We start from the raw sequence: 18,448 nt of genomic DNA on the forward strand, positions 1-18,448 counted from the left end.
TTTGATTGCCCATTGACATTGACCCATGTGGCTTTTGTAGCGGGTGGTCCAATTTCAACTATATGTCTTGCAGCCCTGGTGGGTCTGCTGGAGAAGCACAGACTCACTGTGGCTTTGTAAAGCCCCCCCCACTCCCACCCCCAGACAAGACTCGTGATTGGATTCATATTCTAATGAATCAAAGGAAGTGGAAGTTTTTCCCATGGAACAGTCAGTCAAAAGCAGGCTTAGAGATATACGGGGTCCCCTGAGGGATAATATGCCCGGCACATTTAAGATGCTAAATAGCTTAAGTGGGGCTGCTCTGTGGGGATTGGTTACTGTTTGTGAAGGGTGTTACTGTTATGATGCCAGCTGCATTATATGCAAGTGCCTATCCGCTGCAATGTGTTCACATCATCTGCTTGCTTCTATAGTTGCGCTTTTTATTCTCATAGCGCAATTATAATATTGATCCCATCTATAACCGATGTTGGTAATGTCAAATTTTAGATCCAGGAAAATACAGCCTGACCCTTCCATTCCAGTTTTCTCTAGTGTGTGGTCTGGAAATGTACTTGCTTATGGTGGTTCAAATCCACTTGATTGCTCACAGATGTTTGTATAATTGCTCTTTTAAAACTTTGGAAAATAAAGATTTAAAAATCTGTTAAGCAATTCCTTCTGCTCATGAATATGTTACATGGTATATAAATGAGACTGTAGCAAACTATTCGCACCAAAAGCCAGCACGCTCAACTACAGCACATGACCTACTGGTCTTCCCCAGCTCCAGCCAAACACAGGGGCATATTACCAAGGGTGGCGATAGGCAATTATCGCCGGTTTAGCGGCCGTTTTCGGCTGCTAAGTGGCGATAATTCTATCGCTCTATTAGCAAGCTGTCGCTAACTGATGTTAGCGACAGCTTTTAGGTGATAGCGAGCGGCTTGGGGCCCGCTTTGCATGTCAGCGATATTTATCACTAATGACATGCAAAGTGGGCGTACCCAACCTGTTAGTGACTGAAAGCAGTCGATAACGTCGCTATCGCCTATTAGCAAGGCAGGGGTAGCGATGGAAATATTCGCGCTAAGCGTGAATATCTCCAAATACTAACACCTGCCCAGACCAGTTCTTAGCCATGTTATCCACTGGGAGGTGGATAACATGGCTAAGAGCATTTCGTCGCTAATGCGTGAATATCGTTGTATTCTCAGCGATATTCACGCATTTCGCCGCTATCGCTGGATATTTTAGCACAATGGAGAAAAACGTTGCTAATAGCATGTGTTCTCCGCTAACATATCTAGCGATAGGCAGCGATAAAAAAATCGTCGCTAAGCCTATTTAGCGATAAATATCGCTACTTGTTGGTAATATGCCCCACAGATTTCCCACCACCAGCAATAGGTTGAAAAAGACCATCCAGCATCTGCACAGCCTCTGGCTTGTACCACAAGGCAACAGCATTCGAACATTTACCCACTTAGCTATCCAGATGACCACACGCACCTAACCTCCCTAGAAATAGAAAACCCTTTCATCAATCTATCGGCTTTGCCATTGCTTGATTTTTTTGTTACGCTAAGGGAACGTTCTGGAAAAACCCTTCCCAAGAAGCCCACAAAACTCACACTGTGACCCAGAAATCACAGTTAACAACCTTTTTTGCATTTCCAGAGCCCTAACAACAAACATACAATGGGGAAACCTCTTCATGGTGGTGCATTTACCACAGCAGTACATTTCAGTGATAATCCTAAATAAAGAATCATGGACCAAAGCTATCATTGCACCAGTTGCAAAAAACTGGTCATAATATTCGTTAGACAGTATTCAGTATTTCGAGACCATTGTCGAATTTTGCGTACTGACCTTTGTACTATTAGGTTGACTCACAACATTCTGATTCAGTGTGGGTCACAATCCAACCTACCTCGTTATTATGCATGAGATAGGTCACAAATTGTGATTCAGTTCAACTGGACGCAATCACAGGGATGGCAGTCTGCAGGGTGAAGTTCTTTTTGACACACATCCCGTTTTTTCTAATGCAAATGGCCCGCTTTAAACATGAACAAGTTTTAAGTTTCACTGACAGCTGACAGAGGTCCCCTAGACAACTACCTACACCCCGAAAAAAAAGCAATTATGAAGGGAAATTGACGCGTTACCCTTTGTATATTAGCTATCATCCCAGAATTCTGGTCAGAAACCATTGATCCATCTAATACCGAATTAAAATATGGAAGGGATGGCCACATTACGCCCCTTCCAAAATGTGCTTCAGAATCCAGTTGGAGACCTATTTTAGAAGTTGGTAAAGCTTTATTGATACCATAAATGGGTTTGGGACATAGGGAAATCTCTTTCAGTTTTTGCCAACCCACAAATTTAGTGAAGCACAGGGTTTGTGACAACAAAAACATTTCGTACATCTAGTCCTATTATTGCTTTTTGTGCCCCTGTGAGACATTTAAGTGAGGTAGAGAGGTTGTGTGTTTTGTGCTAGCATATAGGAGAAAGAAGCAGGAAAGAAAGAAGCTGTACGTGGGGGCATATTACCAACAAGTAGCGATATTTATCGCTAAATAGGCTTAGCAACGATTTTTTTATCGCTGCCTATCGCTGGATATGTTAGCGGAGAAAACATGCTATTAGCAAAATTTTTCTCCATTGTGCTAAAATATCCAGCGATAGCGGCGAAATGCGTGAATATCGCTGAGAATACAGCGATGTTCACGCATTAGCGACGAAATGCTCTTAGCCATGTTATCCACCTCCCATTGGATAACATGGCTAAGAACTGGTCTGAGCAGGCGTTGGTTTTTGTCGATAGCGGGAATATTTCCATCGCTACGCCTGCCTTGCTAATAGGCGATAGCGACGTTAGCGACTGCTTTCAGTCCCTAACAGGTTGGGTACGCCCACTTTGAATGTCATTAGCGATAAATTTCGCTGACATGCAAAGCGGGCCCCAAACCGCTCGCTATCGCCTAAAAGCTGTTGCTAACATCAGTTAGCGTCAGCTTGCTAATAGAGCGATAGAATTATCGCTAAACCGGCGATAATTGCCTATCGCCACCCTTGGTAATATGCCTCGTGGTCCGGAGAAAAATACAGGAAGAGAGACATATATCATGGAAGAAAAGAAGATATTACAAAAAAGAATTACAGTGAGAATGTTTTGGTACAAAGAGTTGTGTAATTAAAACAGAGAAAATTATAAAGGGCAAGAGAGAAAGAGGCGAAGAAGGAAGAAAAAATGAAAATGAGAGTATGGAAATGGGGTGTCGTGAGCGAAAGGAGAACGGGGACAGAACATAATCTGGGGAGGAGGAAAATTTAGGGAAATAAATTAATAGGAGGTGGCAAGAAAATCATGGGGGAAAAATAAGAGTAAAATCAAGGATGGAGAAATGCATGACATAGAGAAGCAGAGGAAAGGGTTAAAGAGCTGAATACTCCTTCATATGTATCTCCATGTAATAATGATTGATGATGGTTCAATGTTTGCCAATGCCAAATGGCTTTGAATTGCACATCTCCAAAACCCAGACAATGAATACAATGTGGGCATAACCAGTCATGAAAAGTACAAACACGCCTAGGACTTCACACAAAGAGAGCGGGTGGCACAACCTGGCTTCATTGACGTCATTTGGAGGTGGTCAGGGGACGCAGCTGTGACTTCTAGCTTGCTTCCTGCTACTCCTGGCGCTTCCTTTGCGACCCCTGGCCCCAGAGTGGGCAAAACAATTGCCTCATCTGAAACCAAGGGTCACAAGAATGTACACTGAGTAGCAGTGAGCAAGCTAGAGGTCACAGCTGCAACCCCTGACTACATCCAAATGACAATCATGCCTGGCTTTGAGAGTAATCCTAGCACCAAATAACACCTGGTCAAACATGGGCAAGCAGAAAGGTGCATGATATTTGCATATGTAACATTTGAGGTTACTTGCCCTTGGGTGGATGTCATTGCTTAGAAATGTGACTGGCCTTTGCTCCCTGGCACAGTACTTAGCATCATGCTAAAACAGCATTGTTTTGTGCAAATATTGGCAATTTTTACATAACATATAGTATTAACCAACAACCACAAAACATAAGGGGGTATATTTTCTGAGATTTTACATCGCGTTTGCATCACAAAAGTGACGAAAATGGAAGCAAAATCTTTTTTTACCTATTTACTTTCCAGAGCTAAAGCTGCTTAGCACTGGAAAATCACTTAAAAGTAAAGCAAAGCAGTGCATAGAGATACTTTGCATTGCTTAACGCCAATGAGCTTTCACATGCAACCCCCTAAGATTTTTTATGCAAAACCTTCTTTACTTAAAAAAGTAGACAGGGATTTCCGGCAAAAAACTGCACCCATTTCAAACAGGCACTATGTAGGAGAAATGCTTTCATTTCTCTTTTCTTTTCCGGCTTTACATGCAGGGCCGGACTGGGAACTGAAAGCAGCCCTGGCAAATTTCTGCAGACCAGCCCCCATCTGGTGAATAGCGAGCGAGCGTAGCGAGTGAGCCCGCCGGTTACTAGGGGGGTTTGGAAAATTTTGGAAAATGACAGACCAAAATGGTGAATTTTGCAGCACATTTTTCATTACATATTCAATTGAATCAACTGTCAAAGCACAGTAAATAGTAGATGATGACCTTAAAGAGCACCAGGTTACCCACCAAGTCATATGTACCCATAGACCTTCTTTCAGAGAGCACCAAAAATAGACACAAGTAGTGAATCAGAGAGAACAAAGTAAAAGTGAGACCAGCCCCCCCCACATGGTTTGTAGCGAGGAAGCAGAGTGAGCAAGCACTACTAGGGGGATTTTGGGGGGTTGAGTTGTCCCCCCTAGAAAATTTGAGAGACAGAAAGGCCAAAACTAAGCATTTTTCATTACATGTTGGATTGTATTAACTTTTAAAGCATAGTAAATTGTCACTCATGTTGTCACATATGAGCACACAGGCCACAGATTGAGACCAGAATACTGTGGAAATGTCACACATAAGCACCTAGGCACTGACCCAGGCCTGGTCACACCACCAGGCCAGTAAGCATGCAAACATCACACATAAGCACCCAGGCCAGTAAGCATAGAATTGTCCCACATGAGCCTCCAGCTCCAGGTCACTGAGGCCAAAAACAATGGAAATAGCACACATAATTAAGCAACCAGGCCAGAAAACATGGAAACGTCACACATAAGCACCCAGGCTGACAGAAGGCATGGAAATGTCTCAAATGGCACCCTGGCCAGAAAGCATGAAAAATTAACACAAAGGCCCTGGCCTTGACATGACACATATTTAAATAGCCTACTTAAGTGGGTGGCACAATAAGTGTTGCAGGCCTACTAGCAGCATTTGATGTACAGTCCCTGGGTACATATAGAACCACATTTCTAGGGACTTACAAGTAAATTAAAATTGCCAATTCGGTGTAAGCCAATTTTACCTTGTTTGAAAGGAAAGAACGCAAGCACTTTAGCACTGGTTAGTGGTGGTAAAGTGCACTGAGCCCTAAGAGCCAACAAAAATAGCTTTTTTTTGTAAAATAAAGCAGATGAAACCAGATTTTAATTTGGAGGAATCTGAGGCCAACAGGGACTTATCTAACCTTGTTTCAGCAGTCAGTATGAACAATATGTATCTAAAAAACATTTTACATGTGCTAATGTCATAGACAATTCCTGTGGGGTAAGGGGGATGTTAACACACATTACTAATCCGGTCTTTTGTTACAGTAAAGTGAATCCTTCATCATCGTTCGCAGTCCACCTAAGTGTTTAGGCAAAAAAGTCTGCTAAAAATAGAATGTCTGAGTCCTTGATGTACCACAAGCAGCGGCCCCAGCCAGCAGCTGCCACCAAGTGGTTAGAAAAATACAGCCATCTTTGGAGTGCAGAGAACACACACGATTCTACAACACCACCTACAGCCCCAGCCCTGCACAATACAACCTCCCACTGACCCACTCCAATTTCACACACCACCTACTGTCCCAGCCCTGCACAAATCAACCTCCCATTGACCCACTCCGATTCCACACACTACCTACTGATCCAGCCAGCACAATGCCAACTCCCGCTGACCGACTCCAATTCTACACACCACCTACAGTCCCAGCCCTGCACAATACCACCTCCCGCTGACCCACTCCAATTCCACACAGCACCTACTATCCCAGCCCTGCACAATACCACCTCCCGTTGACCCACTCAAATTCCACACACCACCTACTGATCCAGCCAGCACAATGCCAACTCCCGCTGACCCACTCCAATTACACACACCACCTACAGTCCCAGCCCTGCACAATACCAACTCCCACTGACCGACTCCAATTACACACACCACCTACTGTCCCAGCCCTGCACAATACCACCTCCCGCTGACCCACCCCAATTCCACACACCACCTACTGTCCCAGCCCTGCACAATACCACCTCCCGCTGACCCACTCCAATTCCACACACCACCTACTGTCCCAGCCCTGCACAAATTCCATCTCCCGCTGACCCACTCCACCAAATTCTAAACTGAAATGTTTCATTATGAAACTGTGCAAGACAACTATTTAGGCACTGGCCAGTAAGCACATGCCTAAAAGATGTTATTACTAAAAACCCATGTGTAATGAGAATCCTCTTCAAAGGCCACTGAGGAGCGTGGGTGTGTGAGTGCCCTACCAGGTCCAAGGCATTCCTGTGCATCTGGTACTTGTATTAGCGTTTATCCTAGTCTGACATCGGGACTACAAGTCCCAGAATGCAGAGGGAAATATGGCCCTGTACTATGACTAATTCTTAGGCTTGATGAACTTGCTATCTCTGCTTTCCTGAAACTTCTGTAATTTTACACTGCTTCCGCAATAGGAGTCATTTATTTGTCGAGAAATTAAAACATCAGCACTCACCTACTACAATGACAAATGAAACTAAACTACATGAGGGACGAATCTCCTCAGAAAATTGGCCTTTTTCAACTCCTAGGTTTTCAAATGACCAGCCGAGACAAAAGGCCACTTGCCTACAACGAGATAAGGCCTAAAGATGATGAGCTGCAAAAACCCCTTGTGTCAGGCTCACACCACGATGCCTAAAGAATGCAAAAACACCCCATGTTAAGAAGCGATATTCTATGAATTCAAGGAATAATACAAGTCTGACTCAATATTGCTGGAATCTCCAAAACAACAGCTAGCTCCAAAAAGAAAACATGCCGTAACTACCTGAGCTACCTGGCGGGTTTTCACGAATCACCTAGAGCAGGGACGACCTCACAATGCCCACTGGCCCCTTCTGACACCCTGCGGAATTCACATAGACACACTGATAAATAAAAGCATTGCGAAAAGCACAGGCCGTTACCGACGGCGACATGATCACCTAGGTCTCTAATTTGCTTTGGCTGAATTATTATTTTGTCCTCCCAAACACGCACAGAGAGCACACCATTTCAATTGCATCCTCATAAGCCAGAGGCTTCGGAGCGGTAATAGCAGTGGCTGCTGCATGGAAGCCCATGGACAGCCTGCTGGGTCTGAGTTTTGCCAGCGTCTTCTCCACCATGATGGGCCTTCCCCACAACAACTATTACTTTGTCTACATAGTACCTTCTTACTTATCAAGTGCTGGAGGTGTATTTGGCACCTGCTCTTCAGAGGTCTGAGCCGGCTGTGTGAAGAAGGCGCTGTAATATTCATCAAACGTGTTATTAATGGATATGACATTTCTATGCAATACGGCATGTGCATTTTATATTTCAGAAATGAGTTATGTCCTCTCTTCTTGTTAACTAATCATTATAGTGCTCTGCTCGGCCCACCATTTTCCATGCCTTCACATTTTGTGATATTAACAGCTCATCACCTACCTGGAATGTCTAAGCATCCATCTACAGGGGGTGTGTCCGTCGAGATGGCCAACAAGATATCGATATATAACTGCTCCAGGTTAGCCCATCTAATATCCTTCACAATGTTGAACATGTTTGGATTACATTGCAGCTACACATCTGCAACAGAACGGAGGGCCAACTGAACGTGCTGCCTGGCTGGGATCTGCCCTGAACTGTGGCAGTGCCCTTGGCTTCTGGGCAAGGGCGAGGAGACAGGCGGCCGCGGTTATGCTAGGCCTTGAGACGTGGCCATGCCCAGCCCTCCCCTGACGGAGTGAGCCTGCGGCATTTGGGTCAGTAGTTCAGCAGCGGGGTCCGGGTGAGGAGGACTCTGGAGACTGGCGTGAATACTGAGCCCTGTGTAGAGCCATGGGGGCCGGTGGCACCGTGGCAGCCTGGCTGCTTCCTTAAGTTTTCCCCAATCGACTGGAGCAGGGCAATCGGCTCTAGAAGGGGACTGACGTTAAACCCTGGAGCGGCGCAGTATCACGCGCACTTTTAATGCGCATGTGTCACCACAAACAACAGCCACGCCCGCCCACCCCCACCCCCCTAAGGTGGGTGAACATAACAAACTGTAGCAGACTCGGTGATGCAGACATCTGCGCGACCCGACCCACCTCCTAAAATGGCCCTGAGACTGCTGCTGAATTTATCCAGCACGGAGATATTTTATGCCCACGGAGCGAGGAGACAGTGAAAATGAGCAGATGCAGCCGTACAGCTCACTAGTGAGTAAGTGACTAGTGACTGACTACTGTACTGAGTGCAGTTAAAAAAATCGCCCCCCGCCCCACCCAGCAACAAAACCGGCCCCCAGGTCCAAAAACCAGCCCCCACACCTGGAAGCCGACCGGGGGATTGCCCGGTGCCAGGCATTGTCAGTCCGGCCCTGTTTACATGTGAGCTGCACTGTACAGCAAACATGCGAAGTGGGAAAAGGATTAAAGTTAGTCTAAGCATAGTAATTTGTACTGGAAAGGCCTCCTTAGAGTAACGAGAGTGGCAGACTGTTCATTAATCTTCTAGAATTAACATGTTGGTCTGATGCAGATGATTACTTTACCTAACTTGTAACAATATATGTTTAGTTCTACCTTGCCTCTCTCACAACCAGCAGCTTATGTTTTTTTTCGATTATACTAGTCACATTGGGTTGTATTTAACTCTGATAATAGTTGACAGGATATTACATTAGTGTAACCTTGGGACACTCTGTGTTCCCCTGTACAAAAACGGCCCCCCAGGGGCCCAAAACCAGCCCCCACCCTTGAGGCCCACCTGGGGAATGCCCGGTGCCCGTTACGGCCAGTCCGGCCCTGGCCAACACCCGGCTGGTGACTGCGGCAAACCATTTACTCTTTTAGGCGTCCATCTGACTGGAAACTATGTTTATGTCTTTCTTAGTGAAGCACAGACAGAGGGTGGCTGTTCACACTTTAAGAGTACCACATTGTGTTTTAAAAATAGGCAATTCTCCACAAGGCCTGTGGGGATACCTGGTACATTTTCCAAAACAATAACAGATGGTGTACAGGCAGGAGGGAGGTTTAAGGTATCATTACTGTATTGCAGATTTTAGGATACAATTGTGCAGTCAACAGAGTGGTTTTGATTATGTGGGCCACCAAGATTGAGGACAAATGATCATTTTTGCCCTTCCAATTAGGTCTTTCTTCCATGGGTTTTGTTAGAAATGGGGGTGTTAGACCCAGGTGCACTCCTCCCACACATCACTCATGCTGATCTCACACTCTGCCACCGGGCAGATCCATCCAGACTTCCTGGAGCCTGGCATGCCAGCCAGCTCCAGCCAATCACGCTCCAGCACCCTCACTGCACACATACATCAATGTCCAGAAGTAGCACATCCCAACTAGACACATACAAGCCGCACATACCATCCCGCAGCATTCATTCTCACGAGTTCACACATACTAAACTCGAGCCTGCACTCCCCACACATCAGGAACTAACATGGACACACTCATTCCCCATGCATTCCTATGGGAGGGCAGGCCAGCCATACTACACGCACGCACTTTACTGTGGAACACAGGGAAAAAGTGCGCAGAGACCCAAAATTCCCTACCGCAGGGTCACAAATAAAAGCAAAAAGATTAGGGGTGAACCTGCCCTAAGGCCCAAGTCCAACACAACCCCCTTCCAGCCAAAACGCAGGGCAGACCAATCACCACCGTGATGGAATTCCCTGCCTGGGGCGATAAAACACGGACGCGGGCCCACAACTGCAGGGACACCCTCCTGTTTTACGCCACGGTGAACCCCTAGGGTTCCCTCTAAAACTACTGTAGGGACTAACTGGGCTACCCCACTGGTACTCTCCAGCTGCCCTCGGCCAGGACCAGGCCCTAGGCCACCCAGGTGCCACTGGATCCTGCCTACTCACAAAGTGGGGGGTAGTAACCCCTGGCACATAATAGCCATTCTCCGCCCTTCCTGTCTGCAAGACAGGGCTAGACTGCCACTGGTTCTCCAGCCTAGGGTCTACAACCTCAGGCGGACCAGGAGTCTCAGGGAAGGCTCTCCTCCCCTTACCTCTTCTTCTAGGGTTCCTCCTCCTCCTGCGAGGGGTCCCCCCAAACACCATTCTCCCAACCTGGGGTTTAACCCCTCAGGTTGCACCGGGGTCAGAGGTGGGCTCTCCCACCCTCTGCACCCCCTTCCAGAGTCCTGCTCCCTCCCAACCGGGGCGGTACATCTGGATGAAGAACTGGTCAGGACACTGATTACAGTAGTCCCACCCTTCAGGTCAGGCTGATCCTGAACCTGGCCTTCCAACCTCCGGTCTAAAACCTTTGGTGGAACCAATGCCTGGCACACCAGGACTTCTGGGGACTCACATACTATCCCCAATCACTCCTTTCGCTGGACTCCTGTACCCTCCCTACTGGAGCGGTACTGCCAGACTCTAGAACCATAGAAGCTCCGCTTACAGATGCTCCAGGTCCTCTACACACTAGGAGATCTCCCTCAAGTGAACTAACAGGCAAGCTTAGGTTCCCTTCCTGGTGTTCCCTAAAGAAACCATCCAGGCTCTGTGACAGGGCTTCGGGCGTCTGGGGACTCTCGGTCACACACTCACTCCTGCTCCACTGAGACAGGCAGTCAGCCCCTACACCCTCCTCACTAACCTGGGACCTAGCTGGGCTACTCTCACCCTCCTCCACCACGCTGGGCTGGAGGACACCTGACCCACTATTGTTGGAATCACTCACCAGTGATTCTAAAGAACTTCCCGCACTGTCCCATCGGTCTGCTTCCTTTGCAAGCTCCCAAGGATCAAAGGTCAACCTCAACAGGTGTTGCCGCAACTCCGGCCGACAATGACTGAGCACCTGTTCCTTGAGAATAAGACAAAACAGTTTGTCAAAATCATGTCCCGTGGGAACCTCTAACCACTCAATCAGTGCACACTGACAGTCCTCTGTAAACTCCTCCCAAGACTGGTGAGACAGTTTCCTACTGTCCCTGAACTGCAACCTATACTCCTCTTCTAGGGAAACAGGTACCAGACTCGGGGAACTGGGAGTGGGACTGTCTACACTAACACTTAAATAGCTGCCACCACTGGATTCAACCCTCCCTGGGGAATCCAGAAAATTAAAATTGCACTCAGGGGATAACCTATCCTCTAGGGCTACCTTCTCCCTGAACAAGGCCCTTTCAGCCTCTAGCTTGGCGTGCTCCAACCTGAGCTGTTCCATCGCTAGCTGATGCTCCCGCTCTTCTCTCCTATCTAACCACTCCTCTGGGGACAGGACAAGGGATGGGGCGCTGGTACTGACACTGGACCCAGCAAGGGACTCCCTATCTATGGGGTCCTCACTATCTGTTGGTGTCCATTCACTGTCATCCGCATTCACTTCACATTCTTCAGGGCTCCCCTCAGACTCACCACCCTCATGACGTGCGGCCCGGGCCCTATCTCTCTCACTGTGCTCAAGATCCCACTGACCCTTTTGCCATTGGATCAGGCTGTCCCTAAGCTGGGACTGAGTATCCGACTCACTCCCCTCCATGCCTCCCTCTTCACAGAATCTGACCAGCTATGACCTACTGTACCTAAAAAGACCACAGAGATCAAAAACAGGCTCCATTTTGGCGGACGTTCTCAAGAAGAGTTTGACACAGGGAACCTGGGGGTCTGAGCTTACACAGGAGTACACAATTACAAAAATTGAGCAAGATTCCTATCTCAGAGAACTTGCACTCCTCTATCCAGTGTAACACACCCTCATTCACACACACACCCCCTGGTAAGGCAGTTTCTACCACCCCTGATTTCTCAACCTGACCATAAAGCGACACAGGTACCAATGTGGGAGTAGGGCGGGGAACAAGGTACTGGACACAAATCACAAAATGACACCTTTCAGGAGAAGAAATACTTATACTTCACCTAAAAAACAATAATCCCCAAAATGTGGTTATCTAAAATTGCAGAGTTTTGTAATGTGGCCTGTCGCCACTGTGGTACAGCGCAAACGCAAGTCCAATCCGCACCGCTTGCCACCAATGTTAGAAACTGGACCCCCGGCCGGCCAATGCTCACGCCAAGGTCAGTCAGGGATCGCCATTTCTAAGGTCAGGGCAAGGGAGTTACACACCAAGATAACCCCTGCTCACCCTCTAGGTAACGTGACGCGAGCAGCAAGGCTAATCTCGGAGGCGATGTGTAAAGCGTTTGCGCGCGCACCCCAGCGACAACACCCTAGGCCCACCACAAAGGAAACTCCACACAAGGTTATATCAAAAATAGCCTTTGTATGATAATAATAAAAACACATTAGATAAGACACACACTTTACAATGTGCCAACAGGCACGGGCAAGATTTACAAGGGATTATGTACAGGACAGGGCCACCTGGACCACTGTCAGGGGTATGCACTTTTAGAAATAATACTTGTAGGTATAACGCTTAGCACATAAACATATAATGAATGTAGCACACAAAATAGTTACATGTAGCACACAACCAGGACTTCCTGGTAAAGGGTAAATACCTCCTACGCAACCCTAAAACTGTAGGAAAAATCACGCAGGGACCTAGGACCTTAACCGCAGGACCTATGGAAGGAAAACCTATCACCTAAGCAAGTCACATTTAGCAAAGGGAAGGAAACCTAAAATAATCACCTAAGCAAGTCACATTTAGCAAAGGCAATAACACATCAACATTCCTCTAAGCAGGTCACTTTTAGCAAAGGGGATAAAACAAACAATTACCTAAGCAGGTCACTTTTAGCAAAGGTAAAAACATACAATCCTCTAAGCAGGTCACTTTTAGCAAAGGGGAATAAAAGCGTAAAGAATCACCTAAGCAGGTCACTTTTAGCAAAGGTGATAACATAAACAATTGCACATGAAACATTAAAACACATTCAGAGGTGCAGGTAGAACATTCGCGCAAGAATCACATCAGCAAGGAAATTACAATGCGCAGGGTGCATGTAGCACAACACTAGAACGGTCCCTCAGGCCAACTGGCCTCGTAAGGGCTGAAATGCCCTGAGTCTCAATGTCAGGGAAGGCTGCGCAGACAGCCAAGAACACAAAGCCTAAACGGAGCAACTGTCCACTAAGTGCTGGACAGTTGTAAATAAGGCTGATCAACGTTGGAGCCTCGTGGGCTCAAGAACACAGGTGAGGGAACACAGCGTGGGAGCCTTGGGGCTTCTGACTACACTCGTGTCCCAAGAGCCTCTCAGGGCTCGCAAAACAGATATGCTGGCACTTTAGAGCTTCTGCGCTCTAAACAATGAAAATGCCCCAGAGCCTCTCTCAGGGCTCTCAAAATCGCTGTGGGCATGGAGCCTCTCGGGGCTCGAAATACAGATTGCCCCCAGGAGCCTCGGGGCTCCAATCTCAATTGTGGGCTTCGTGGGAGTCCCTCACGGGGGACTCAGGAGCAACGGCCAATGTCACACGAGCCTCTCTGGGCTCGAAACCACTAGGCGCCCTTCGAGCCTCTCGGGGCTCTAACACAACCAGGGGGGACTCGTGGGAGCGGCCCGCTGCCAACCGGGGCCGCTCTAAACCAACACAAAGGACCCTGTCCCCGCACTCACCGGGACCTTGCTGGTGCTGCGGGGGCAGGAACACTGCCGGCTCTTCTCACGCTGCTCCTCTCTGGCGGGACGGCGCTGCAGGGGCCGCGGGCGGGGCTCCCCTTCACTCGGGAGCCTCGCAGAGACGCTGCAGGCTGCTTCCTGCGTCTCCCGCCTGGCCTTGTCTCGCTGCCCTCCGCCTGACTTCCGCTGGGGCCGCCAATGGCAGCGCGGCCCTGGGGGTCAGGAGGCGGGACTTCCGGGTCGCACTAGGCAGCGGCCCGGCAACGGTTTCCAATGCTCCTGGGCTGCGGCGGTGATCACGGGCAATGCCGGGTGGGCACCGGCTTCCAATGAAAGTACAAAGCGAGGTGGGCACTCGCTCGGCCAAAAAGCGGCAAAACTCGACGGGCAGATGCCGGGTGGGCACCGGCTGCACACAAAGCGCTCCCAAGCGCTATGAGCAAAGGGAAGAGCGCTCCCAGCGCTGGAAATCCAAACAAAGCGCTCTTCAGCGCTAGGGGCAAAAGAAAAGCTCCAGCAAGGTCTGGAGGCAGGCAGGTGCAAGGCTGGGCCCAGAGCCAGCACACTGGGTCTCCAGGCAGGGAGACAAGCAAAGTGGCGGTCCTCCTGGCCCCAGCAACAGCAACAGCCCCCTCTGGCAAGGATCCTGGAAGAACAGAGAACCCCTTGTAAGGGGACACAGCCCCTTCTTATACTGTAAATTCCTTTGTCTTCAGGGTGCCTGGTGGTGGGAAACCAGTTGCAGCTGGCTTGGGAGTACCCTTGATGGCCCAACCACCCCTTTCATTCACTGGGGAGGCTTGGGTTGTTAGACAAACCACAGGGGGGCGGAGCCAGCATTGTGTGGGGAAAAACCCAGCCCATCCAGGACCCAGGTGCACTCCTCCCACACATCACTCATGCTGATCTCACACTCACCACCGGGCAGACCCATCCAGACTTCCTGGAGCCTGGCATGCCAGCCAGCTCCAGCCAATCACGCTCCAGCACCCTCACTGCACACATACATCAATGTCCAGAAGTAGCACTTCCCAACTAGATACATACAAGCCGCACATACCATCGCGCAGCATTCATTCTCACGAGTTCACACATACTAAACTCGAGCCTGCACTCCCCACACATCAGGAACTAACATGGACACACTCATTCCCCATGCATTCCTATGGGAGGGCAGGCCAGCCATACTACACGCACGCACTTTACTCTGGGACACAGGGAAAAAGTGCGCAGAGACCAAAAAATCACTACCACAGGGTCACAAATAAAAGCAAAAAGATTAGGGGTGAACCTGCCCTAAGGCCCAAGTCCAACAGGGGGTCTCTAGTTAGCAAAGGTTGGTACCTTCTTCCAAATAGGGACCCTTGCTTCTAGTCACGGTATGAGGTACACACTGTAGATAAAACCCTGCTCACCCCCTTGGTAGCTTGGCATGAGCAGAAAGGCAATATGTAAACTATATGTGCTCAAAACACACAATAGTACAGTGATAACACCACAAATGGACACCACACCATTTTAGAAAAAAAAGTATCTTTATCAAAACTCAACAAGACCAAAATAACTAAAATCCAACATAAATGTAGTAAAATAGCACCTCAAAATAGTTACTTCCAAAATAAAGCTTGTAGAAAACAAGTAGCTCCACCTGGTCCTATTGCAATGTTGTGACAGCAATTAATCCAAAGTATGGTGCCGACAGTGAGGTGCGCGGTATCGGGCACAGAATCACACAGACCGCCAAACAAACAGTACTGTTGGATAGCGAAGTCTATGACGATGCACGGCGTCATGGAGGTGAGGCGTCGGTGCCAAGGTCGAAGCCAGGAGGAGGGAGGGTGTAAATCCGCGAGGAAGCAATGTGTCGAATCCAGGATAGAGGAAGTCGGTTGCATCAGCGATGAGGCGTTGGCTCCGGTGACAGTGCTAAGTTACCAAGTTTGTGGAGTCAGTGGTTATCAATGCCGCAATAACAGGATGCAGGTGCTGGCGATGACGGAGTCGATGCAAGCGCTGGCATCAGGAATTGCCGATAACTGCAGGTGCTGAAGGGCGTCGGAGATGAGGGGCAGGCCGGGCAGTGCGTCGTGCACATCACGAGTGGTGCCACTGGCCTCGGTGCAAGTCGCAGCATCACAGCGGCATCGCTGACGGCGTCGGAGACACATTTTCTTGCTTCTTTCAAGTTGCCTCCAGGTCCCAACAGCCGATACAACCTTCAGAGGCACAAAACTATAATAGGCACCTCCTGGCAGGTCAGTACTCTCAGCAATGGAGTTCAAATGAGCTGGGGGTGAAGTCTTTGTGTCCCTAAGACTTCAGAACAGGAGGTCAGCACACACAGGGCCTTGGAGATTCTTCTTCAAGCAGGCACACAGCAAAGTTCCAAGCTTGGTCCTTTCCTTGGCAGAAGCTGCAACTGCAGGCCAACCCCACCCAGCACTCAGTAAAGGGGCAGTGTTCCTGCTCACAGCTCTCCAGCTCTTCTCCTTGGCTAAGGTTCCTCTTAAGTCCAGAAGTCATCTAAAGTTCTGGGGTTTAAGTTCCCCTACTTATATCCCATTTTGTCTATGTTCTTCTTTGTGCAAGGGTCTCTGAGCCCAGTCCAGACCAGTTCTGTCCTCACTAGTGAAGTATGACCACAGGGAGAGACAGCATTGTGCAAGGAAGACAGCCAATATTCAGCTGCATGAAAAACTCCTTCCACTACTCTAAAGCATCTAAGCCAGTAAAAACAAAACCCAGCACTGCATCAAAAACACAGGAGGTAGAGGCAGATGTCAGGGGAAACCACACCAAAGACACCAAGACTAACAGGTTTCATTTGAAGTTAAATCCCTTGATGGGCACATAGGTGTTTCATTGCCAGGCAACTCTAAAAGTTCCTCTGTGGTAGCAGGTACTGTATGTGTGCTCAATGATGAAACAGTTTCCACTGTATCCCTCTTTAGGGCCTCTTCCTTAGCATTGCCATGAATATCGTTAGCCATAAATCTATTCTTCATATAAATAATACCAGTTCTTGTAGGTGATATGCCACATGCTACAATCTCAAGGGCCTGACTCTCTTTCTAGCCTGTTGCAGAGCCCTTTTTCGTTTACTCTTAAAAGGTGGGGTGTTTAAACTTACAAGGGTGTCCTCTGTCCCATTAGCAGTATCAGGCGGGGTGTTTGTACTCTGATTGAGATGGGGGTTTTCTCACTCATGTGTGGCCACAAAACTGATATTACCACTACTAGCCCTTAATTCTGAAGTGTAGATAGAACTTTGGGGCTCAGAGTTGCCAGTCATGATTGTGGAATCCACAGGGGGTGGGGTCGATTGGCACCTTAGGGTCCGAGCCCCTCCTCCACAGACTCTATTTCTGAAGTCAGCATACACATAACAGTACTTAAATAGTTTGTGAGTGTGGCAGTCAGTTTCCCTGCCCCGTGCCCACTGTAGTTGTTTTGGTCCCTGTGGCTTCCCTCTGCCCCATTGTGTAGGAACAAGGATAAATAAATAAAGGGAGAAGAAGTTAGTATCTGATTTTTCAACAGCAGCTAATCCAAACAGCCAAAAAGAAAGTCCCTGCCTTTGCAGCGAGAAACGTCATGGTGCATTTCATGTGGCAGCTCAGAAGTGCAGGTGAGAGGTGAGACCCCAGTGGGGTTCTAAATATGCCTGCATATAACAATGAACCTTCCAAGGGTGCCCAACAGCAGTCAGCCTGAGGGCCCAGCGGGTGGCCATGCCCTACCTCTCCCTGGCACTGGCACTGATAGGAGCAGGACAAGCCCTCTCTTTGCCCATGCCTGTGTGTGTCCCGTGCAGTGGGTTGTGTAAATGCGCTATATAGCCACAGGGATATATAGTCACAGGGCTTGCTCTGTCGCCTCTTACCCCACTGGACTCCTGGCCGCAAAATCATTCTGGGACACTGAGTCCCTGGTCAACAAGTCAAGGTCCTGCTACTGGAACATTTTGTCGGCCTTTTGGTTTTCACACCAAGTTGCACTTGTTTTTTTCTAGGCTTTGCAAACTGTCACAAAATGGTTCACCTTCTCACAATTTTTACAAATCTGTCTGAGAGTGCGACATTTACCTTTATGCGGAAAAGAAAATCAACATCTAAAACACAACTTCTTTTTACAGTTAGACATCATCTTGTGTCCTTCAGTCTTGGCTTCATTTTACTTTTCACACTCATGACTAATTCATTCTGGGCACCTCCAGCCTCCATGTCGGTAGCTTGTCTATCGGCACGCTCTTCAGCTCTGGCAGCCGTTAACACTCGCTCCAGACTAAGTGTTTTTCTCAGCATTTGTAGTCTGAATGAATCTGACATGCATCCATGAATGACTCTCAGACACGTAGCTTCTTCACCATTACTTTCACTGACCTTGCAATGTCCGATTAGTGTTTCGAGTCTCTCCATAATTTCATTAAAGGTTTCACCAGCTTTCTGTCATTCCTGGT

The sequence above is a fragment of the Lissotriton helveticus genome, chromosome 5_1 (assembly GCF_964261635.1).
Source record: "Lissotriton helveticus chromosome 5_1, aLisHel1.1, whole genome shotgun sequence".
NCBI classification, from domain to species: Eukaryota; Metazoa; Chordata; class Amphibia; order Caudata; family Salamandridae; genus Lissotriton; species Lissotriton helveticus.